The following is a 27,150-nucleotide window of genomic DNA, read 5'->3' as shown; positions in this document are numbered from 1 at the left end:
CGCTAAGGAAACTTTAAAACCGTTGTTAGTCTGCCGTCACTCTCGTAGATTCGCAATTGCGTACATACAATAAGTGACATTTCCTCGTCAGATGTTGATGACTTTTTAATCGTTCACAGCATTGCGAAATTATGAACTAGAATCCCGGAAATTGTCTCCATAACTTTTCAAATTCCTTGGCAAGCTTTTGCCCCGTATGGAGATCATATAACTTGTTAATACTTTTACAAAATAAACACGTCCTTTTTTGTATAAAAGCTAAAAAGGTCAATCTATCTTTCTAGCGCCGAGTGATTTTTTTTCTTTTTTGTGTGAGGAAAACTGTCTCGACTCAAGGCAAATTTTAAACATGAAAAACGTATTACATTATACTATGAAAAACTGCAAAAGGCTTTGCTGCAAGTGGCCGAGCTCCCAACCACGCTTTCTCTCACTCTGTTGAACGTTTCGTCACTAGGGTATTCGAATTATTCAACAAAAGAGCCTGGAGATTGGACCACTATGCGTTCCACTTTCTGTTAGGGAAGGTCGTGGTCTCTTTTCAACCGAATTTGAATTATGCAGCAACTGAAACTGAACATTTTGCATGTCTTTAAAAATCATTGTGAAATTCTCTCCTATTTTCTGGTTTAACTACAATTCTCTATGAATTATGCAGCAAAAAGAAAAAAAAAACTGAGAGGAGGACCTCGTAACAATTTTGTCTCCTGTCAATTATCGATTCATCAACAAGATATGCAACGCATCCTACATATAAAAAAAACTTATATGAAAAGGCACTCCTCAAATTTAAATGGTAGTCTGTCGAAGCGTTTCATTTTTAAGAAACGCTTTGACGGAAAGAACAGCGACACAAAAAAAAAAAACATACACATGGCTAAGGTCGAGACAGCTTTTTCTCTAATAATCGTTTTCCGAAAAAAGCTGTTGCAAGCAACCGCATTCCCGACAAAACTACCTCTGTTAATCATATTCCAGAGAGAGCCCAATAAAAGGCAACAGTTTTTCCCAGAAAACTCTATCTCTGGCAACCATTTCTCTGGTAACTGATTTCTCTAAGACTTTCCTATCCCAGGCAATTGAGTTCAGAGAAGCTTTGGCAATCATTTTCCCGAAAGGACCTAATGTCCTTCACCCCATCATCGATCAAATAAAAGAGGAAACACTGGTCGTATAAACAAGGCCAAACATACATCAGTGTTTTGGCTTCTCATAATAACTTCCGGAGTTAAAAAAAATGTGGTCTATCAAACTGTTTGGTTTTCCACAGAGGCAAACGATCAATAGCGTTTGTTTGATCTGGAAAGCGCGATTTATGAAAGGGGATTCTTCTTCTTAACACTGAATATTTCCATTTCTAAGTAAGCAGAATTTGTGCAATGAATAGATTACTCTATGTGTCTGTGTATCTGTCTATTTTTCTATCTATTTGCATGAATTACTCTGTCTGTCTGTCTATGGATCTATCTATCTATCAATTTGAAAGGATTACTCTATCTTTCTATGTATCTAACTACCTATCTATTTGAATGGATTACTCTATCTGTCTATGTATCTACCTGTTTGAATGGATTACTCTGTCTATACATGTATGTATGTATGTATCTATTTCTTTGAATGGGTTACTCTATCAGTCTGTTTATGTATCTATCTCTCTATTAAGAGCAACTTGGCAATCAACGATTCGTTCTTCAACAGCTAGAAAGAAAGGTAAAGGTCCAGTCACTGACGATTATTATTTTATTGTTCCGGTCGTTTCAAGGCAGCACATTCTTCGTCCTTAGCGGAGGGATCATAATATTTCGTGAAAAGTTTATATTTATTTATGCAAAACAGCGGGTTGGGGGAAAAGGGTTGACCAATCAAAATTTGGGGAAAGGCCGGAAACACAGGTTTCATTTGAAGGGTGAACGAAAATGAATAAATAGGAAACATTTCTAAATGTGTTTTTTTTTTTTAAATCAATGGACATCTTTTTTTAGACAATATTGCATTTATTTGTCAACTTCAACCAGTCACCCAACCGCACTGAAGTATGAAGGTGAACGTAAAATTTCTTAATGATGGTATTATTTTACCATAATGTAAGTTTTATATATTACTGTTTTACCTAACATTTCATGCTCTAACCCCCATTAAATACTAAATAATGAACTTTCCTTCCATGTGGACCAAATACCGGATCAAAGACTACATCATATATGATGAATAGCTGGGGCATTTCATCACTCATGTCTGCTGTACACATATTTGCTCTTTCTTCTTTCTCCCTTTAGCCAAACTGCAGTCATAACAGTCGAATAACAACCATGCATCTCTCTTATGAACATCAAAGGACAGTTATTTTTTAATCAAACGAAAGGGATACTAGATTTTGATCTTATAACCAGATTCTTGTTTGCTTTTTTTGTTAAAGAAAGGGCATGCAAAGATTATCTGAATAAAAGACGAGTTTCTTTATTTGTCCGCCTACATATTAAGCTTTGCTATGTATGTATGTATGTATGTATGTACGTTTATTATTACAAATGATAATGGTATATTGGAATTTTATTTCGATATCTACACTTGGTAAAAGATGAGCTGAATCACTGTACTATTATCCCATGCGACGTAACTGACGTCGAAAAATGATTGCAAAAATGTCCGCAGTAACGAAAGCCATCTCTCTTTATAGAGAGCGAAAACCAAATGGATATAAATGAAGCGTATATATGTGTTGAATACAGGTGAAGAGTTGTTATGATCTGTTACGTATAAAGGCATACATCTCTATGAACGTGAATAATGATAGTATCCCATGGAGATGGAATTATTACTCCCACATTTGCTTAGAATAAACGTTTGTATTTAATTTACATTTGCAATATATGATATTGATGTTTGTTCGTGTCCAAGCAGAGTAATTTAAAGAAACGATGTGTCATAGTGGATGTCATCAGTGCACAGCTCTATCCGTTGCCAACTGTATGTTGGTGGAACGCTGGGCTAGCAACCTCATTCTCCATATAATCATTTTTTCGGAAAAAAGCGTTTTTTAAAGGCACTTACTATGAGGTAAAAACATGTAATGCTATATCAGCTTCAAGTGCGGACCGAAATTTATCATGACAGCTGATCCTATTTCAATTTTCCTACGAAAGCCACTACTTACGATAGACAAATCTATCGATTTCATAGTGCCTAAAGAACGTAGATACAGACCAACAGATGCTCGGATGTCTGTCGACAACAACGAACACAACAGGGAATAAAGGACTCCATCGCCCTCTCAGTGAATCCAGATAACAAGAACTCAGAGAAAATGGAATGGTTTAATGATAATACCACGGAGATTTTCCAGCCGATTCACTCTCTCAGGCTTCTCCAGCAACGAATCAAGACCATGAAACAGAGAGAGAGAGAGAGAGAGAGAGAGAGAGAGAGAGAGAGAGAGAGAGAGAGAGAGAAACTAAAATCTTACAGCAAGAGTATAGTTGTCTACGCAGTCCTTTCAGTCAATTAGAAGTTATTCCGAAATCAGCTCAGTGGATTTGTCCGTCTTTCAGGAGTTTATTACATTACTGTCATTACTGACATCCGAATTAAGGTGAAAAATCAGAAAAATAGATAAAACCAACCAAAACATGATGAATACTGAAAAGAGCTTCACAGAAATTTGCATCCTAAAATTATGTATATACCGTTGCGACTGGCATGCATTCATTTGTGTAGGTTAAAACAAATAAAGGAAAATTTTCTGTAGGTAAATATTGTAGCGATTATCATATTGTATTATTTACAGACACCGTTATTCAACAATGATCACCTTTTATAACTTAACATTATCGTCGTCACCGACATCCGAATTCAAGAGAAAACAGAAAAATACAAAACATCAACCAAAACACGACTAATGCTGAAACAGTTTCGCAGAAATTTTGTATCATGAAATTATGTATGTGTGGAACTTTGTGACTGGCATACATACTGTATATTTGTGCGGGTAAACACAAATAGAGTAAAATTTTCCGTAGGTAAATATTGTCGTATATTACTTTACGACACCATTATTCAACTACGTAGTTGGCGATTCACTAAAGATTCTGGAAAGAACTTGGACATCGTACCCAGACCAATCTCAAGAGGCGAGCGGAGTGTAGCATTGTCTACAGCTCTGTCATTTTCTTCAGCGAATTCTTTTTCTTATGCGAAGTAAGCATAATGGAAACAAGGAATTCAATTTTTCTTCCCCTTTATCCCAGACGACAGAATTTCCCAGCGAATGTCCTAACTAAATTACTTGCCGTCAACATTTGGTTCCAGTGGGGGGAAAAGGGTCTAATTCAAGCGTTCCTGGAAATTCACTGCTTTGCCCAAAAAGGTAATTTCCTTTTCTTTCATAATTATGTATACCAGGTAGTCTTTCCGAATTCTCATCTCGCTCGTCTTTCGTGATGGCGCAGAAAGGCGTCGCACGAACAGGAGGGGCGGAAAACGTTAAAGGTTCTTTTGATCGGTCGAGGACTCAGTCTGGTTTTCATCATTTTCCTTTCGTTTCTGTCTGATGTTTACTTGCTTGACTTTCATAAATGTGGGCTTGAAGAGATCTGGTTTGTTCTGACTTTCATTTCTTCGTCACAGAGAAGCTAATTCTAGTTCTACCACATCCCCGTTTCCTTAAAGAAAATTGTTCTATTTTCTTTTGTGCATGTGGCTGTCACAAGTTACTCTATTTCCAAGTAGCTGATGATTTTGTCTTACTTTCGAGACCGTTTTTTTCATGAAGAAAATGACAGTGTTTAGAGAACAAGCCAATTGTACCACTGCTGTTTTCATTGTGAAGCTTAGATTAGTATTGTAATCTGAAATGTAAAGATGCCTCTTAATATCTTTACTGATCCAGGAGACAAAAAAATGAAAAAAGGAGGAAGGAGAGAGTGGGGCCTAAACCCAAAGGAAGCAATAGCCTGCCTCTTGAAGGAGGAAAGGTTATAAAGGTCAGAAAAGATGGAAGAAGAAAGCCTTTCAAAGCTGGCAGTAGACGGATATATATGTCGTGTTACAAGTCTAACATGAGAGACTTGAATTTTTTTATTTATGAAAATTGGGCTATAAAGCCAAGTTCCGGGGCACTTTCGGCCATACAGCACTTAACACAGTTAAAAAATGGTTGGGCAACAAGATGGAAATAAAGAAGCGGGAATGGAGGTACAACAAATGGCTAAAAAGTGGCTAGAGTTAGGGTAACGGCACTACCCCTCGACGGGGAAGATGGAAATTAGGTTTGCCCTTCAAGTTTAAGCTCGAAACGATTAATAATATACGTGTTTGCGTTGTGATTGTAGTGGCATATCTGAAATATAAAAAACTTTCAGCCATGGTAATGTATACCACCCATAAAATCTTAAGCTCTTAGTCATCCAGTCTTCATTTTATAAAGAGAAATTTTGTTCTTAGTTTTAGGTGGCCTTATACCAGCATGAGGTCTTGTTCTTTCATCGTACAAATCCCCTGGCACGGTAAAAGTAGCGTTTGTGGTCGAATAATATGAAAGGAGCGAAGAAATAAAAAATATTTTATATCTCATTTGGCCATAAACGGAATAAATGGTGTTAAGTGATTAGTCCTTTTAATTGATATGTGAAGCAAATTCATTACAACAATTTTCACTTTAATGTGTTATCGGTAATGAGATTTTGGATTTCAAGCCAGATTCAATAAAGAGAGTGAACCAGATATTGCAAATGACTTTTTGGTGTAATGACTTCACCCCTTATTTTCCCATTATAAAACTGGCCGCAATAACCTCTGGGTGATTACAAAAATAATAACAGAAGGGTAAAGACAAGTAATGGAATTCCGAATTCGTTACAGCTGATGCATGTCATGTAATACTTTGATTAATTTCCTTCCATTTCACGCAATGTTCTTCGTCGAGCGGAGGGGAGACGATAACACTTGACTCTTTTTAGAGAGAAACATCACACTTCAATTAATGACTGAGAATTATTTTTCTGTGTACAGAATATTTTACGTTCGGGACGATTTTTTGAGTCAAGAATTATTTGCAGTTTCGACTTATTTTTTTATGTCGAAAATTATTTGCGTTTGATGCTTTTTTTTTTTTTTATTTACCAACAGCATGATTTTTCTTGTCAAGAACTCTTTTCGTTTGGTATTTTTTTTTAGGTCCAGAAAAACTTGCGTTTAATAGGATTTTTCATTGAAAGAATTATTAATGTTTTGTCTGATTTATTAAACGCAAGATTTACTTCTTTTTGGTACGATTCTTTATTAGGAAATTTTAATGTTTGTTGATATTACTAACGGCAAGATTTACTTGCGTTTGATACGATTTCTCATGTAAGGAATTACTCAAATTGCTGCGACTCTTTTCCCGTCAAGAATTATTTGTATGCAGTACGATAATTATTCAGATCGATGTACGTCACTGATTTTAAAGGGCAGTGAATCAAACGCGCATGCCAGAAAAATCCTAGACGAAACTTGCGATGACCGTAAAGAAACAGTGATGCTCGTGTTACATGGCATCCTTACATAAAGTGACTTAGAAAACGAAAGTAATGAGTCAAGTAAGGTTTATTTTCACGAGGAAATTCCATTGCAGAAGCCTGTCTAAAAATTCGTCGGGTCAGAATAATGTTAATTTTCATTCTATTTTATTTTGAAATGAAAATAATGAACACTGGAAAAAATTAAAATGATACAGGGCTGAAAAAGAATGAGGATCTCTATCACTGATAAAATACTCTGAAAATTAATGAGGATTTCTATCAGTGATAAAATACTCTGAAAACTAATGAGGATCTCTATCACTGATAAAATACTATGAAAACCAATGAGCATCTCTATCAGTGATAAACTACTCTGAAAACCAATGATGATTTCTATCAGTGATAAAATACTCTGAAAGCCAATGAGGATTTCTATCAGTGATAAAATACTGTAAAAAATAATGAAGATTTCTATCAGTGATAAAATACTCTAAAAACTATTGAGAATTTCTGTCAGTGATAAAACACTCTGAAAACGAATGAGGATTTCTATCAGTGATAAAATACACTGAAAACTATTGAGGATTTCTATCGGTGATAAAATACTCTGAAAACTAATGAGGATTTCTATCAGTGATAAAACATTCTGAAAACTAATGAGGATTCTTATCAGTGATAAAATACTCTGAAAACCAATGAGGATTTCTATCAGTGATAAAATACTCTGAAAACTATTGAGGATTTCTATCAATGACAAAATATTCTGAAAACCAATGAGGATTTCTATCAGTGATAAAATACTCTGAAAGCCAGTGAGGATTTCTATCAGTGATGAAATACTCTGAAAACTACTGAGGATTTCTATCAGTGATAAAGTATTCTGAAAACCAATGAGGGATTTCTATCAGTGATAAAATACTCTGAAAACTAGTGAGGATCTTTATCAGTGAGAAAATACTCTGAAAACCAATGAGGATTTCTATCGATGATAAAATACTCTGAAAACTATTGAGGAATTCTTTCAGTGATAAAATGCTCAGAAAACTAATGAGGATCTCTATCAGTGATTAACATACTCTGAAAACTAATGAGGATTTCTATCAGTAATAAAATACTCTGAAAACTATTGAGGATTCCTTTCAGTGATAAAATACTCTGAAAACTATTGAGGATTTCTTTCAGTGATAAAATACTCTAAAAACTATTGAGGATTTCTGTCAGTGATAAAATAATCTGAAAACTAATGAGGATTTTTATCAGTAATAAAATACTCTGAAAACTATTGAGGATTTCTTTCAGTGATAAAATACTCTGAAAACTATTGAGGATTTCTTTCAGTGATAAAATACTCTGAAAACTAATGAGGATTTCTATCAGTAATAAAATACTCTGAAAACTATTGAGGATTTCTTTCAGTGATAAAATACTCTAAAAACTATTGAGGATTTCTATCAGTGATAAAATACTCTGAAAACTAATGAGGAATTCTAGCACTGATAAAATACTCTGAAAACTAATGAGGATTTCTATCAGTGATAAAATACTCTGAAAATTAATGAGGATTTCTATCGTTGATAAAATACTCTGAAAAAATTAGGATTTCTATCTGTGATAAAATATTCTGAAAACCAATGATGACTTCTATCAGTGATAAAATACTCTGAAAACCAGTGAGGATTTCTATCAATGATAAAATATTCTGAAAACTACTGAGAATTTCTATCAGTGATAATATATTCTGAAAACTAATGAGGATTTCTTTCAGCGATAAAATACTCTGAAAACTATTGAGGATTTCTATCAGTTATAAAATACTCTGAAAATTAGTGAAGATTTCTATCAGTGATAAAACATTCTGAAAACCAATGAGGATTTCTTTGAGAGATAAAATACACTCAAAACTAATGAGGATTTTTATCAGTTCTAAAATATTCTGAAAACCAATGAGGATTTCTATCAAAGATAAAATACTGTGAAAACTAGTGAGGATTTCTATCAGTGATAAAATATTCTGAAAACCAATGAGGATTTCATCAAAGATAAAATACTACGAAAACTAATGAGGATTTCTATCAGTGATAAAATATTCTGAAAACCAATGAGGATTTCTATCAGTGGTCAAATACTTAGCTTCATCGATCTGCAAAAAGAGATTTTTTCATGATTTAATTAATAATGTTCTCTTCACGTGAGTATCTAATTCAAACGAGCATTTATGTAAGTTCTGTCAGTTTTGCAGATTAAAGCGCACGCCATTAGTTGATAATAATGATATTTTCTGAAACTCCCTTGCGCTTATTAAAACAGCTTTAGCGACCATTTTCAAATATATTTTTAAACGCCATTATTCACGCAGTCACTTCAGCGTTATTAATTAGGTCCACGGGTATAATATAATTTCTGATTTATATTTTTTTCCGGAATATTGAAAGCAGTATTCGTTGCTTAGTAACAATACGCGAGTCTTTATTAAATGAAAAAATATGAGTATCAGTGAGAGGAAAGTCCATGTCGTCTTCGCAGTTTATAGGAAATGTATTTTCTTGGCTAAATATCAACTAAACTTTACAGTATTAACCAATAAAATCGCACGAAGGCATGCGAAGACAATGTATTTAGAAAACCTTTTTCCCATTAGAATCCGCCAGGATTAAAAGATAAGTGGCCGGACTGGCAGTAGAGATTGATTTTAAGTCAAGTGAAGTGATGAAGTTGGTGGAGTGGTTAAAGTGAAGTTGTCGGTTGGCGAGGCGATAACCCGCAATGGAAAGACGCGATCGGCCTCTTTCTTTGTTCGATCGAAATTGGTTGTTCTTTCTGACCAACATATATAAAATAAATATAAAAGAAATAAATGTCTCTTCCTCTTGCTTTTCTTTATGAGTAAAAACTTTTAGGATGACCAAAATATTTATAATTTTTAGTGAGGCCGTTAGTAAAAACAAAAAGATAACATGTGTTCATTCATTTTAAAACTGAAAACGTTTCAGCAAACATATATTTTCTGGCGCTAAATGCGAGTGATAAAATGAATAAGATTCTTTGTTGTTTTCCGTTAAAACTAAAAAAAATTAAGATGACACAATCTCCATACTTTTATTATCTTAGTAATTATTGCGTTAAAAGTAGATTTTTTTTTCACTCAAAATATTCATGTTTTAATGAGAAATTTACGGGACAGGCTGATACAATATTCATATTTTTCCTTAAAACAAAAATTCTTAAAATTTAACGATGGTTATAGGCCCACTCTTTAGTGAATATTATAAAAATATATTTATATGTTACTTTTGTTATTTTACGTCCAAAATACAACTTTTAAGATAACAATATTTATGATTTGATAACAAATGCAAGTGAAAAATCATCGAAGCATTTTGGAATCTTGCGTGCTGTAACTTTAAAGTCTTGGATAATGATTCACTTAAAAAAAAAATGTCGGTATTGAAACAATCTCTGCTACGATAAAAAATGTCCCTTTATATGTTGTTCCAAGAACTTCCCCAGTAAGCATTAGCAAAAAATATATCAAGGTTCATGAATGACAATTCTGATCTGATGCACTGATGTACTGCAACAAATCTATAACATCAATATATCGATGTTGTTCAGTTCCAGTTTTCATTATACACTCTTCATGGATAGGATGAGAAACGGGAATTTATATATACATATATATATATATGTATATATATGTATATATATTATATATAACGTATATATATTATATATATAAATGTATATATACATACACATACTGCTAATGTTTGGTAATTAAATAAGAAAATCAGTTACAAATGACAAAACAAATCACTTTTTAACGTGACATACCTAAATATTAATATATCTGGCAGTTACAGTAACGTTCATGTGTATCACGCGAAAAAGTGATTTACAATGTGATACATACATACATACATACATACATATATACATATATATATATATACATAAATACATACATATATATATATATATATATATATATATATATATATATATGTATATATATACATATATACGAACCTACAAACGTTTTTTCTGGTATTCACCATGTCTTCATGACTGTTTCCATATGAACACTCACTTCGTCCACGAAACTCTTTCCCCATCAAGCCTGTCATCAAGTTCACTTTTAAAATCAATACTCGTTTTAAAGCTTTTTCTGGAACTTTGGGCAAAGTTAGGCTGTAGAACACTTTCTCTTCTTTGTGTAAAATTTCGCAGACACAAAAGTACACTACACTACACACACACAAATATATATGTATATATATGCACGTATGTGTATATATATATGTATGTGTATATATACACATACATACATATACATATATATATATGTATATGTATATGTATGTGTGTATATATATATATACTGTATATAAATATATATATATATATGTATACAGTATATACATGTATATATATGTAATATACATATGGGTTCTGAGTCCTAGTACCAGCAACTTCATTCCAGGTATCGAATAAATAACCAAAAAGTGAAGTTTATTAAACAAGGGAAACACGCGTGAAAGAATAAAACAATTTATGAGTTACGTACTTACCGTCTGCGATAATGTGTTAATGACTGCCTGCAGCTTTCTTCATCAAACAATTACGTTTCCTTATTTGAAGCAGTTACGCTATGCATCGCTGAAAAGAAAAGAAGAACAATACTGCAAAGCTTATTAAAAAATCTGAGAGACGGATATAACGATATCAGTATTTACATGCAGTCATGCCTGCACTTTAGAATGCGTGAGAGATTATGCAGCGACAAATACCAGGAACATGCATTGCGCCATGGAGGTTTCAGTTTCCAACCTCCGGTATGAAGGGTTTCGGGTATCTATACCTCTGCCGATCACCTTCCCTAGTGGGTCTCTGGTTTCTATTTGCTGATTTGGAAATCCCACTTGGAAACCTTCGATACATACTGGTGTGGTTGCTTCCTTTTATTTATATCGAAATCAGATATTTTTAAGCCTTGTTATATATAATTAAAAAGGGATGACAATTCGACTCACTTGATTCTCAAGTTGACGGAAATAAATTGTCAAAAGATAGTTTGGTAACTTATTTCGATTCCTTTAGAAATACGACATGGTAAGTAATGGCCGAATGGAAAGGGAACTGACCCGAAATTCAATTAAAAATACTCGGAAAAAAAATCTTTTTACAAATAAGGTTCAAAAAATAAAACTAAAATGGAAGCTAAAAGGGAAAAACACATTTTTTTGCTTATACTTTGTTTTAAAAAGGCACTGAGTTAAGCAGAATACGATCCAAGTCTCTATTCCTGCATTTTACAAAACAAGTCTTTTGTTTTCAAAAAAGAAATTCTTTTGTTATCTGAATACAGCTGAATTCATGGCGCAAGAATGTGCGGTTTCATAATCTAATTAGTGTTCATATTCAGTACTTTCAGAATAGCAAAGTAATTTGTAAAAAATTGTTTTTTCTGTCTGGCATGAGATGCGAAAGCGTTGCAGCCTCGTAATTTTTGCTGACAAATAGCTGTCACAACATTGATATTCATTCCTCGAAAACCGGAATGCAGCGACGCAAATTCACGGTATCATCCACGCAATCAGTCCGTCAGTCAATCAATACGCATGAGCAAAATGTTCATAAAATGAAAGTAAAATCGCCTTGATATTTTTGTCAAATATAATTGGCATTAAAACAGTGAGCTATCACAGACGACGGTTGGAATACCAATTATATTTGACAAAAGTATCAAGGTGGATTCATTTTTATATGATAAAAATATTTTGTTTTTGAGGTCACCAAATGCGGCAGATGATACGGGATCGCTTATATTACGTAAATCACATGAAAATCCTCAATAAAATTGTACGTTTATATAACCAACGAAACACTGAAAGTAAAAAGAAAAAGATAATGGCTGTTTTAAAGACAGTAGCCCAGATGGGTGAGGTCCCGAAGTCATGTAGGAAGATTCACACTAGGCTGGGTTAGGTCAAGGTAGAGGTAGGTTTACCTTGTTAGAATTTGGGTAGTGTTATGATTTCCATCAAAATAGCAACTTCCTATTGAAAAGGAATCGAGGTCTTTATAACTTCTTCTATCATTCACAAAATCTTATCTGAGCTGTAAACTGTTCAAGGTAGTTGCATGTTGTAAAGAATTTTGATTTTTAACAGATCAATTTTCATGATAACACTTTGTATCAAAATAAAAAAAAGGGTTAAATTAAAAACGAATAAATGACTGACAAATGACAGCTTGAGGAATCTATAAGTAGAGCAAATTAATTTAGCAACATATTTTAGCTTGGGTCTATTAAAAAAATTTTTCATACGATCTACAAGGAAAAAATTGAAAATAATGAAAGAATAAATTTGAAAAACTACTCTAGATGTGGCACACGCGAACCTTTGTAAGATAGAGGAGAATTATACTTCCATTTGAGCATCAAATTTCCATGACAACTGGGTCAGTCTGACTCTCCCTTGTAGTCAAAAGTTGACAAGGACTAACTTCATTTCGACCATCAAGGGCACTTATGATCGAATTACTTCTTTGTGAATAAAGGATCGTGTCCTTGGTTCACTGACCTCCCCAGCATCCGGAAAATGCTTTTGGTCGCCGAAGCGAAACACGCAGTATTCATTTTTATATTACTGCATCAGGAATTTCTAAACAAATGGGCATTGAGCGGATATGAATCTGCACTTTTTTTTTAATAAGAACTTCGATAATTCGATGGTCACTAAAGGCTTTGGAGTAGATATTTTTTTTATCGTTGAAAATTACCATGTTACTGAAAGATTTTGACTGTTTTAACTTTATGTCGGCCTTTTTAAAATTATTTTTATCTTCATCTTATGCTTCATATTACACCATGCAAATATGATGCATGCACAGTTCAACACGCTAATCATTTATTCCATAAAGGGAGATATTTGATAAATAACAACACGCTCAAATTATCAATAAAATTTCCAAAAAGGAATACTTTTTTCAGGTTGAGATATAACATTGTATTGTGCACGGTAAAAATGCAAAAGCCACAGGGAAACATAGCTTTCACTAAAAAATGTATTTTTATATCGATGAAAAGTAAACGCCACAAAAGTAGAATGGCGTAACCGTTGATATACAAATATACATACATATGAACGTACACATACTCGATTCATTGGGCAGAGGTGGGGAGGGGGTAGGGGGAAGGTACCGCTAAAGGCTTAAGGTGGGAAGCCATGGGCCAGGTTTCCTAAGAAATCCATTATGTCGTTTTTACTGACATAGGCACCCAGTTATGAAGGCACGGAGCTACTTACCTTATCCAAAGCACATGATGAGATTAGGAACGTTAACGCTGCCACAAATATATATTTAAACAAATACGTAAATATATGTATGTATATATATATATATATATATATATATATATATATATATATATATATATATATATATATATATATATATATATATATATATATATATATATATATATATAATGAATTATGTAACTGTGTGTGTAATTTGATAAGAAAGTGATAAGAGTGTATAAAGGCAGTGGATGAGTCTGAGGCAGAATTAAAAGTATGGAGGTAGAAGGTGTGAACGATGAGTTTGTAAAATTCCATGATTAAGTTACATGCGCAGTAGGTAGTATTTTTGGGCATACAGAGACATGGAGAACTGGAATATGAAAAAGAGAATCTTAATGATGCCAGACGAGATGATCATGTACAGCTATAAAGGAGGACGGGTAGTATAGACAAAAAGATAGTGAGAGACAAAAAGAATCCAGGCAATAACGATGAGGGGTGAGCAATACCTTTACGCATTATAAGCTATTTCATAAGGAAGTAAATGTAGACAAAAGAATCAAGGATCAACTGAGTGGTAGAATATAAGATATGAAAAGAGAAATATTCTCTGAATCGCATGTCAGTCGAGTGTCAATGGAGTATTTTGAAGGTGGAATACAGAAGACAGGCAGAACAGACTAAGATATGAATGGAAAGAGTTAGTGAAAGTTTGTATATGCTTGTGGATACAACTGCCGAGGATGCAAGGATGGCAATTAAGAGTCTGAGAAAAAAGACACATGGAGGTGCTGGGATTAAAAGTGAGATGCTGTGGTACGATAATGACAACGTGAATGAACAGAAGGTTATACTTCGTAGGGAACACCTGGACGAAGGAACGTTTCCAAAGGAATGGGTAAGGGGAATAGTTGTTTCAGTATGTAGAAAAGGGAATAAAGGCGACTGAAAAAATTACACGGGCATCACTCAGTACATCATGGAAGGAAGATATATCACAGGACTCTGATTACGACAGATGACTGAAGAATTAATTTGGGAAGAGGACTGTGGGTTCAGAAAGAGAGGAGTATACAGCTCAAGTGTTTATCATGAAACACTTATGTGAAAAGCCTAGAAATTAAGGAATCAACTGTATACGGTACAGGAGAACTTACAAAAAACTTAAGATACAATGCGGAGGATATTAAGGAGATATCTATACGTTTCTAGAATTATTAAAAATTTTCATGTTCGAAGCAAAGCGTGTGTTAAACATTTAGACGAGAAAGTGACTTTTTTCTTTGTGAAATGTGAAAAGGTGGACCTTAAACAAGAGTTTCGAAAAAGAATGAACTGTTTATCACATATAGTCTTCAATCACCATTTTCCTAATAGCTCTCTATCGAATAAACGGGAAAATGAAGAAAGGTAGAGGACAAAAGAGTCAGAAAAATGAATGTACAGTAGATTTATGTTGTTTCACACATATCTACGGAGGATTTTAGCAAATCTAAAGGAATCATACTGCAAATTTCACTTTTTAAAATTAAAACTGTATATCACTGTGATCATCGCCGATTCCAATATCATCTTCAACTTTTTTTTTTATTCTGTACTTATATTTAATAAAGATTTTAATGAACATAACCTTTATAACAATATGCTCACTTACGGAGAAAGCCGAAAAATCTATAATTTCCTGAAGGGTGCACTGATACGGAAAGGGCGGTCATGCGAGCGAAAATGACAGATTTGTGACTTAATACTGATGGCAAAAATAATAATGTAGCGTTAAATACCAAATTAATTGCTTTTCCTCGAATCTTCAGAAATGAGGAGATGTCAATGGCGTGTAAAAAGCATAAATTAAAAGCAGCTGCAAGAACTGCAGATAATCTTGAGGGGAGATAAAACGCTAGGGGAATGGCGTTAAAACAATAATGGCGATGCTAAAGCAAGCATTATGTGTGGGAGTGAAGCATGTGCATTTGCTGTGCAATAAAGACACAAGATTAAGCAAGGGTTAGAAGAGGATTAAGACTAAATGTCAAATGAGTGAATGTAGAATAACTGGAAGAAAAATGGCGATAAAGTTAGACGCACAGGAGCAAAATTGAAGAATGAGATTTAGGGCGTCTAAGCACACGACGAGACAGATAGGAACATCTGAGTTGAGTGTCTTTATTTACCAATAAAAAAAGATGACCTAATAAGAATCACATGGAGGAATTTAGTGGTGCTTAACTTGACCTTTACGAAGCAGCAAAACAAATACACTGTCATGCTGTAGAACCACATGGATTTCAAGGTGATTGCCACGTGATGACAGCATTTCATTATAGATACCCATTACACAATAGATGGCTGAGGAGAAACTTCCCTCGACCAATAACTATGGAGGTAGAAGGTCAGGGGGAGCTGGCGTGTTGGTGAAAAGAAGTGGAATATGTGCAGGGTAGGGAGGCATGTCTGACGGGGGTAGTTATCCGTGCATCATAAGCATCTATGATCGATGGAGCCATTTATTCATTCAGTGCTTCATGCATACCCAGAAACTTCTGATTTTGTTGGCATAACATGGTTATAAATTAACGGCACAAAAAAAGCTTAATAAATGATGTGCCTAACTAGAAAACTATCCTGCCATCAAAATATTAATTTTTGGTAGAAAAAATTAGAGGATTACTGGCAGTATTTAGCAAAGAATATAAGATAAACTTTTGCATTAGACTTTAAAAAAACTGTATTCGAGAAAAAAAAAAAAAAAAAAAAAAAAAATATATATATATATATATATATATATATATATATATATATATATATATATATATATATATATATATATATATATATATATATATATATATAGAGAGAGAGAGAGAGAGAGAGAGAGAGAGAGAGAGAGAGAGAGAGAGAGAGAGAGAGAGAGAGAGAGTTTAATGGAATTATGGCAGGGTGAGCAAGGAAACAACACATTTTCTCAAATACATAGAAGTAATTACACAGTCAAGGATACTATGTGAATCAGAACACGGAATGAAAAAAGCAAAATGATACGTCTGACATAATTACTTCACTTTTTGCAGTTTGCGATGTTATCAATGAGCATTCGCATACCTGATCTTTTTATGTGTTGCTATTCCTGATAATGTTATTGCGTTAACAGCATATTTTTGGGTGACAAATGTCGATACTTTGCATTCCTTTAATACACAAATGTTAACAGTATAATCATCTAGTAGGATTTACTTCAGTGTCCTGACGTCATATGTAATATTAACTTTACAGTGGCCTAATTGTACATTTAGAACTTACTGAAGATAATTTCCTGGCTGGGAAGATGCTATGATTCTGCAGTTTTTAAAACTACAGTTGAGGCATTGCAGTCATAACTTACGAACTCGTTGATAAAGCAGTCGTATATCAAGAAGGAATCACAGTCTGTTCATTCTAATATGTCTGCCGCAGCATAGGGAATTAAGTTTCGTTAAAAAAAAATGCTTATATTTCATTTCCACAGTCATGGCCTAAACCATCATTTACATTGACTAAGTCTACAACATTTGTATGACGGGGCGAACTTGACATGATTTCAGACATCCGAAGAGCTCTGTAGAGGTCTCTTTTCTATTTAGATGCACATTTACCATTACTACATTCATTTTTACACGAGCACCTTGCTCGTAAATGTAAAATTTCTACAGCCGGGAGCTCTAAAAATTCAAGGGGCTAATCCTTCATTTATATGGTCCACCAGAAGTTGGTGACTGGTGGGAGGGATTATCGTGATAATGAAACCTTTGATGTCTCCCATAATCTCGCAACGATGTGTTGTCGACGTTATGTGATGTACTGACGTGCCAACTGTTGGTGGTAGCCAGTCCCCTTAGCGTGTTTTTGAGAAAACAAAGACCATCTGAGATCAAACAACTTCCTAAAAGAGAGCTCTTTAGGTTTGTACAGCGGACACACAAACTGATTAAGTGCATCAGGAGTTGCATTTGATAGATGGGACTGTCATTATCTTCAATAGGACTGTCATTATCTTCAATTTTTTTATTTGATGAAAAGGCTCATTCAGGGTCTCAGTTATGTGCATTCCGTCAATGTAACTCCCAGTCACCCATGCCATACTCCACAACAGAAACACTCTCGAGTAGTTACACTGCAGTGAGGCCGTGAATAACATATCAGTTGGGGAACTGCGCAACTTGAGATTCTGACAACAAACTCCTAAGCTAGTACAACTGATTCACAGGTAGATTTTATTGCTATCCAATGAATATCACCAGTAGTTGGTGTTCTCTATAGAAAACTAACAATGCCTGTACAAAATGAACTAGCTAGCCTTTTGCCACAAATGGCGATATGTAAAGTCCAGAAGTTTGCTGCATCTGGAAACAAAATTTGCAAGCTTAGCTTCTAGTCCCAGAGTTTCCCGATAGCTCTCACCACTGTCTATTTTTGTAAACTATCTGCTGATGAATCAAGAGGAAGGATCCAACTGAAAGAAGGGGTTCAACTCGTCGCCATATTGCAACAAATTTCCACTTTCAGATAACTGTGGCGCACGGCACTTGCCAATGAGATTTGTGGTAACCTATTTACTATACGTTATGATGGACACACTCAAATTAGTGACAGATTTTTCTTGTTCTCTTTTGGAATTTTGATAATGTGCCCCCAGTCCTTCATTTTATGAGTGTATAATGCTTGATGCGTTCATTAATCTTCGGTACTAACATAGTGGACGCCATGTTATGAAGGTTTTTTCTGTGGTGACATTAGCTTCTAAGGTTAGTCTTCATGAACTATGTTGCACAATGTTTTCTACAATCAAAAACTTTAGGTTCCATTTGTAATTACTATTCATATAACATGCAGCCATTCAATGCCTTTCTAGCAGATTAAACACGCTGTGATCATATCATTCATGTTCAGAACTATTCAAGCATTATCACTTATGTAAACTCATTGATATTAATCATTTTAATGGATACTATGACTGTCATCTAAGATGAATTTGTCAGAACCTTTTGTACTGGACTGGCAAGAGCAGGATTTCTCAATCTTTCACTGCCATTCTACCCGGAAGCTCAAATAACGTACGTCAAATGTTATCATATCTACATTATTCCACTGTCTCTAAATTCTCACTCTTCCTACACTGTCATCTGCTTTATAGAAGACTCCCTATATATTTAGTCTTATTTTGCCCTACTTTGTATGTGTTGACTTCAAGCCAGTCATTGCCCAACATACATAATTTTATAGTAAAGCAGTACCTGACCTATTTATAACCTTCTTCGAAAAACAAGTCTGTCATACTCCTGCCCAACTTTCTTTTTTAATTGTGAAACAACAGCTGCAGTAGTGGCTTATTCAAAGACTTTTTCATAACTCGGCCTTGTTCTTTAAAGAGCCAATAGACTGATAAAGAAGAGTTATGGAAGATTAACCTGTAATCAAGGATGTGTCCGCCGATTCATCTTGAAATCTACATGCAAGACCCAAAAACATTCAGTATCTCCATACTGCATTGATCCCTTCTTTATCAGATAGTTTTCTCCAACGAAGCTGACAGAATTTTTGCTCTCGTTTTCTCTGGTTTAGAAGTCTGGCAGATGAATGTATATCTCCTCAGTTTTGTCTCTTCGATTCTTGATTGTATTGGCCGTGATTCGATGGTGAACAATACTGGATAACAAAAGGGGATATCTTGAAACAAGCGACGAGAGAGAGAGAGAGAGAGAGAGAGAGAGAGAGAGAGAGAGAGAGAGAGAGAGAGAGAGAGAGATTTAACGACAAGTCGACGTTGCACTGAGATTGACTGGTATAATATTGTGTTTTAAAAGGTTTTCAATAAGTTATGAACACTTTCAATGACGTCATTGTTATGTTTGACGTCAAATTTTAGCATTTAAGAATGGGGATTCACTTGTATTGCTGTAAATGTATCACATAAATACAACAGATGATTACACTGGATTTAGTATTTAATATTGCATGTCATAAGTTTATTTCTCAATGGTAAGCATCTTAGCATAAAACCGGATTTTTTGTTACTGAAATAGTTGTTTCAGAATGACGTCAGTGTAGGGTCCAAAATCTAAAGAAAAACTGTAAACGCCTGCAATACCTTTTAAATACATCAAACTAGCTGTCATGCTTTCAGTCTGCTTTTAACATTCAATGCACAGGAGACCATTATTTCCGACGCAGTGGCCATGACATACTGTACACACAGACACGCAAACACACATATGTCTATATGTACGTATATATATTTTTATATATACATATATAGATATATATATGTATGTATATATTTATATACACAATATATATATGTATATTTAAATATATGCTAAAAAAATTAAAGCCACGAAGGAAAAGTTAAACAATTGAGATGTTAAGTGCTTTTGTCTTATTACCAAGATATGGTAACAGTTCGAAAGTATTTAGCATCTCAGTTGTTTCACTTTTCCTTCGTGGCTGTAACTTTTTCGCATAATCGTCACGTTTTCACCTTTTCGTAATTTAAAATCAAACGTGTAATATATATATATATATATATATATATATATATATATATATATATATATATATATATATATATTATATATATATATACATACATACACACATATATATATAATATATATATATATATATATATATATATATATATATATATATATATATATATATATATAAATATATAAACAGTATCTTTACCTAGCGTCTAATCCAGGCCAGAAAGAAAGAAAACTATAACAGCATGACAGCCTTGTAGTAATAAAGAGAGAAACTTGACGGCCCATGAGGGACCAAAACTTCTTGTTAATATATCGAGAGAGAGAGAGAGAGAGAGAGAGAGACTCCGATGATACTAGTGGTGGGTGAATGCGAGCCTATAACTGCTTGTATAATGGAGATGGACGCACAAAAGGAAGGCACCATCACTCAACGTCCCTTTTGTTTAGCGTCACTCTCTCATCTGGGAAAAAATGAGGCTACTCATTTCTGGGACCTTTATTTTTAGCTCCAGATTTTGACAGATTGTCAGAGCGTCCGGAAGGCAGGATTCTTCCTTTATCGTTCTTCTTCGTTGTTTCTGCTTTTGTTGCTAATAAAAATCACTAAACTTCAATTGGTGAAGTTTACATGTGGAATAATGACTCCAATGAATTCTTTGTTCCTCATATATTTACAAAACTAAAGGTTAATTTCAGGAACTTATTGACATCCGAAGATTATGTTTTGTATCCAAATGCCAATTATCTAGACAATGCCTGAACAGATGTACAAAATTTAAAAAGAAGTAAATGGAAACTAAACGGAAATCTTACAGGAGTCCACCCAGAAACTATGGAAGACCCGTAGTCAATTTCTCCAGAGAGTTATCTGGGCAAGAAACCACTGGTTTTATTGTTTCATTATTACGGTATCTTTTTAAAAGCAACATAGATAAATTATGTGACTAATTCATTATCCAATGTTGGTTGAAAAGCAATAAGTGGAAATCAAACTGTTTTCTAAAAACTGAGATTAGACAGCTATCATTTAATCCTGCGGTGATGTTCAGTTCCAAGAGGAATTACAAGTTATACATTTTTCTTAATCTAGATGAAGTCTACTGTCTAAGACGTCGTTATCAGCAACCGAGACTCCAGCGCTAATATAATTCTTAATTTCGATCGAGGTAATCAACAGAAAACGAGGCACTGTTGAAAACACACCATCTAACGCAGCTCATTTTTAGGAATTCCTTTAGAGGCATCCCTCCAGGGAGGTTGATTAATGTCCAGCTTCAACATGCAGTCTTAAATCACACGAGGATAAATGGACAACGTAAAGAAAATTTCCCCACTCAGTATCCATCACTGAATTTTTTCTTTTATAACACACTCACCCTTTTTACCAACCATTCACTCTACTTTTTTCGAAAAGGAAAAGGGATCTTCCATTCTCTAACGAATTCATGCCAGAGAATTACAGTGTTTAGGATTTTTCATATTGCATTTTTGTGTATAACTTTTTGATACCGCAGGATCTTTTATGCTTTTGTATAAGGGATTTCTGAGTCCCTGGCCAAAGAAAACAAGAAAAGGAAGTGGTAGGGAGAAAAGTTGTTGCGACAGACGAAGGGTTCTGGAATATATGCCTTTTGTTACGTCATCACAATATGTCTCACATTGTAAATTTCGCTAAAACTGTAAGCTTTAAAGTATTTTTTTTGTATTCTTCAAGCACTTTCAGACTTGAACCAGCTGGAAAGAGTTTAGATAAGTATGTCTAAAATGGAAGCATTAAAAACATTTCAAAATGCTAATGTTCATGAAATCTACAGATTATCAGCAGCTTTCCAACTGAAAGGCCATCTTGAAGTATACATGAATAAGGTATGATGGAAAAATAATACTGAACTTTATAGGGCACAAAAAATTACATGTTTATATCAAAATACTCTGTACCAATCTATAAGATATATTGTTACTGCTCATATCATTCTTATTCCTCTCCGGACTTTAAATGACCTCTATTATCTAAGACAATTTCCTGAATAGAACCTGATTTGAAAGTACCCTAAAGCAATGATGAGGAAAAAATTTCCAAATTACCAACTATGTGACTGCCGTGCTTCACTCCTCCCCCCGTTAAGGCAAAAAATAAGTTCACATTTCGGCCCTGAAAAACTACTGAATTAACTGCTATCACATTTTCCCAGTTTACTAGGAGCAATGCTCCAGTGAGCTGAGTACGGCAATGTCGATCAATCTAAGAGTGGAATTATCTCGAATAATATTTATTGATAACAAAGCGCAGTTCTCATAACTTCTCAGGATTTCGTCCTTTTCGAAATCGGGAACAAAATAGGGCCTTGATAGAGAATTAATTGACTGATTTAATATTATCCGACATCGGGACAACTCCATACGGAGGACGTAAGTTTCCAGGTCAATGCAGTTTTTGCGACCAGGATAAAGACCCTGCTCCACACTCACCCACACTAACCCCCTTCCCCAATAAAATGGACTAAATGGTCTGCTTTCACTCTTTTTTGCGAATATATATTGAGACTGAGTTCAAGTGCACGTTCGTCAAGTATTGCCATCTGTTCAACAGGTCATTATTTTTTCTGTTGCAACAATAAAACAACCCTTCTGCTGGATGACCTCTTCCTAGGAATAGATATCTGCAAAATAACAGGCTTGGAGTTATAATAAAATGCTTATGACATTTTCAGTGCTCTCTGGTTTCAATTCCTCATGAAATAACTTATTAAAGATTCTGAGGAATGCTGCTCGTTAGTCTCGAACATAATTTTTTCATAAGTTTCTGGAAATTTTTATTTTTTATTGAATCGGTGAGTGATTATCGGCCGCAGCTCTGAATGCATACATATACTTAAGATTAGTATTTTTTGAGCAGACCATGAGTACTAAACTTGATGGAGCAATTTATTCATTCCTTCATTTCTGAATGAGGTTGTAAGAAAGTCGTATATTTTGATATAGTAGTAATATATAATTTTTATCCTAAGCACCTCTTCTGAAGCTCCGCCACGCAACTATTTGTCAGCATCAATTCACAGAAATAGTTCAATGTACGCAATACCTCCTCAGAAAATTCCGGACTGGAAACTCAAGAGACTATTCCTGTTCATTATAGAAAGTACCGGTTAAAATACATAAATAAGTACACTTCAGAAAATGTATATTGAAATGGAGATATAGCAGCAGTTCAGAAAAGGTATGATTGAAAATTCAGATATAAAAGAAGAACTTCAGAATATGCTTAATTAGAAATCAAGAGTTAGGAGTAGTTCAGAGAAGAGAACTGAAAATTCAGTGATGGCGCAAATTAAAAAAAATGCAGGAATGAAAAGTAAAAATCCGGGATATGTGCAGTTTAGAAAATGCATAAATAAAAAAAAAATATCAAAGATATTTCCCGTTTTAGAAAAACAGAAATTGAAATCAACATTCAGAGATAAATTCAGTTTAGAAAATGCAGTGTTGAATATTCAGTTGATAATCTCAGTAGCTATATAAATTAAGAGATTACCAAAGTTTAGAAAGCCGCAGGATTAAAAATTCAGAGAAACACCAACTCAGAAACTGCAAGAATAAAAACTTAAAGGTAACATAAGTTCAGAATTTGCTGGGTACAAATTCAAAGCTGGTTCTACTTCAAAAATGCAGGACTGACAATTCATGAATATCTGAAGTTCGGTAAATGCAAGACTGAAACTTCAGAGACAAAAGCAGTTATAACACAATGAAAAAAGTTGCAAATAGAATCTCCAAAGAATACAGAACTGAACAGCGTAACGATAACACAAGTTCAGAAAATGCAGGATCGAAAATTCATTATTAAACTCATGGTTTAAAATTCAGACTAGCTAAGAAAATTTCACACTAGAAAATACAGAGATTACACAACTTCATAAAAGGCCCAATTGATTACCCAGATACAACACCAGTTCGGAAAATAAATTATTCGAAAATTTACAGATCACACCAGTTTAGGAAAGCAGAATTAAAAATTGAGCAAACTCCAGTTTAAAACATGCAGAAATGAAAATTCATACATAACAAAATTCCCAAACGGCATGACTGAAAATTCAAAGATTACCCAGATTCAGAATATGAGGACTGAAAATTCCGAGATAACTGCAGTTAAAACAAATATGGGACTAAAATTTCTACCATAACAGCAGTTCAGAATATGCAGCGTGAAAGTTCAGAAGGGTAATATCTGTTCACAAAATGCTGAAATGAAAATTCAGTCTGATATTTGAACGTCCTGACTTGGAGAAACGTAAAAAATACTGTTTTATAGTGGTGACAGAGGGATTTGAGCAAAAAGGGTAACAAACATTTCAGCACATATTACTACTGAGCTCCAAAATAAAAACCTTTCATTGCTTTTACTCTTCAAAATAGTATGATCTGAGTTATCATCTTTATTACTCATGTTGCTCATGAATTCGCATAAAGCCTAAATAAAAAAAAAAAGTATTTGCCTTCTTACGCATGCTTTTGTAGAAAAGAATATTAATGTACAGAAGGTAAAATTGTTAGACTGAGGTTATTCATTTTAAAACCATCATTTCATTAGTCATTTTAATTACAAAAATACATCTTTTAGAATAAACAAGTCACCGGGACAACCAACACAAATGTCCAGCATGAAGAGGATGAGTGAAAAAGAATGAAGATTAATCCACGAGGAATGAGACAATCCTACAATAGGAAGGAAGAGTATAGAAGGAAGGGTAAGTTGAAGCACGAGGAGAATGCCAAAGCTTTGTAGTATGTGGAATAGAAAGATCAACTAAGCGTCTGACACCCACGACACTATTAGGTATTATGGAGTCAAAACTGCTGTTCTTCAATATTCTATATTTTTAAAGAGAAGTCTCACTGTATCCTGAAAAACCGGATCTATGGAAGATGGTTTGAATAGGGAGAGTCGCCTCTTGCGGTTGCTGGGAACATGCGCGACCATCTAATGATATTGGAAAACAGTAATGAGACGTCAGGATCAAATTTAGTGAAATTACCAAGATACTGATGGACTTTACATAAGACCGCATTATTAATTCGGGATGAAATAAGCTAATGCTTACAAAAGTTTCATTTACGATTTTCCTCTCTCTCTCTCTCTCTCTCTCTCTCTCTCTCTCTCTCTCTCTCTCTCTCTCTCTCTCTCTCTCTATATATATATATATAAATGTATATATATATTTATATTTATATATATATATATATATATATATATATATATATATAAATATATAAATATATATATATATAAATATATAAATGTACATTTTATATATGTCTAAACATATAATAATGGATGTGTGTGTATACGAGTATATATGACTTACTATCTGGATGAGTTGACTACTGTCGTTTTTATTTTATTTATGATCATGATGCATTTTATGGACATACTACAATTTTAACCGGCTTTCCATACAGCCGGTTTTTTTATAAATTACATTATCAAAGCCTCGATTAATTAATAATTATCATCTAATATTGTAAAATAAACGACAAACAAAATTATATAAATGCTTATTTTGAGTCTTTCTTTAACTGATTTCTAGTCCAACCCAATTTCTCCCAGTTTACGTAATTAGTACACTTACAGGTCTCATTATGACCCAGACCTGCATACAACATACCACTAAGACATGCTGCAGTCCTTTAAAGGAAAAAGCGTTTTACAATCAGATCATCTCTTGCCTTGCGTCCAGGCTTTGAGTCGGCAAATATATATTCACTCTCATTTTCCAAAAACCGGACATTTTGCAGTAATCATTTTTGAGGTATAAATTCATGTTGAAATTGTTTTACAAGAGAGAACGGTATACAAGGAGATTATCTCTCGTTTTGTGTACAGACTGGGGGTCGGCAAATGTGTATACACTTATTTTCCACAAATGGACATTTTACAGTAATCGGTTTTGAAGTATCATATTCGGAAGAAAACTAATCCTTTCACTTTGCTTCCATTTTATATAAAACCAAAATGATTTTCCTCCCTCCGAGGATTTTTCACAAATGGGCATTTCACAGTAGTCAGTTCAGAGGTATCATGATAGCATAAAAAATAATCACCTCACATTGATTTCACTGTATCTAAATCGAAAATTATTTTCCTCCTTCCGAGCATTTTCTACAAATGGGCATTTTACATTATTCAGTATTGAGGTATCATGTTCCATTCAAAATTAATCATTTCACTTTGCTCTCATTTTACTTAAATCCAAAATTATTTTTCTCCCTCCGAGCACCGAAGTTAGTCTATTTTCAGCCTCAACTTCATTCACTTCCTTTTGCCACTTACCTTCCTCTCGGAGGCTCTAGATAATCCCTTTATCGCACCCCTTAAGAATTTAAAGCTTTTAGTGAGTGGCAACTCTTTGATGCCACAGACGAAGAGCAAGCCTTACTCCAGCCGCCATTCAACTACATCTCTCTCTCTCTCTCTCTCTCTCTCTCTCTCTCTCTCTCTCTCTCCATTCAGTCCGTTCAGTCAGACTAAATCAGGTTTCTATGAAAAATCCTTTGTTACCCAACTACACCTCCTTAAAATCTCTCTCTCTCTCCATTCAGTCCATTCAATCAGACTAAATCAGGTTTCTATGAAAAATCCTTTGTTACCCAACTATACCTCCTTAAAATCTCTCTCTCTCTCTCTCTCTCTCTCTCTCTCTCTCTCTCTCTCTCTCTCTCTCTCTCTCCCCATTCAGTCCATTCAATCAGACTAAATCAGGTTTCTATGAAAAATTCTCTACTACCCAACTATACCTCCTTAAAATCTCTCTCTCTCTCTCTCCATTT

The 27,150-nt window shown here is 34.2% G+C and overlaps 1 protein-coding gene and 1 pseudogene across 1 annotated transcript in view; one reads left to right on the top strand and one right to left on the bottom strand.

Moving 5' to 3' along the window:
- barc (RRM1_TatSF1_like and RRM2_TatSF1_like domain-containing protein barc) overlaps positions 1–11,115 on the bottom strand; it is a 364,827-nt gene extending 353,712 nt beyond the window's left edge. The window contains exon 1 of the mRNA XM_067098896.1: positions 11,066–11,115. The gene's annotated coding sequence lies outside the window, so the exon portion shown is untranslated. The remainder of the gene's footprint in view (positions 1–11,065) is intronic.
- LOC136835832 (diuretic hormone receptor-like) overlaps positions 1–27,150 on the top strand; it is a 192,675-nt pseudogene that overhangs the window by 59,014 nt on the left and 106,511 nt on the right.

Source organism: Macrobrachium rosenbergii, chromosome 55, assembly GCF_040412425.1.
Source record: "Macrobrachium rosenbergii isolate ZJJX-2024 chromosome 55, ASM4041242v1, whole genome shotgun sequence".
NCBI classification, from domain to species: domain Eukaryota; kingdom Metazoa; phylum Arthropoda; class Malacostraca; order Decapoda; family Palaemonidae; genus Macrobrachium; species Macrobrachium rosenbergii.
This window is presented reverse-complemented; position numbering and strand designations above follow the sequence as displayed.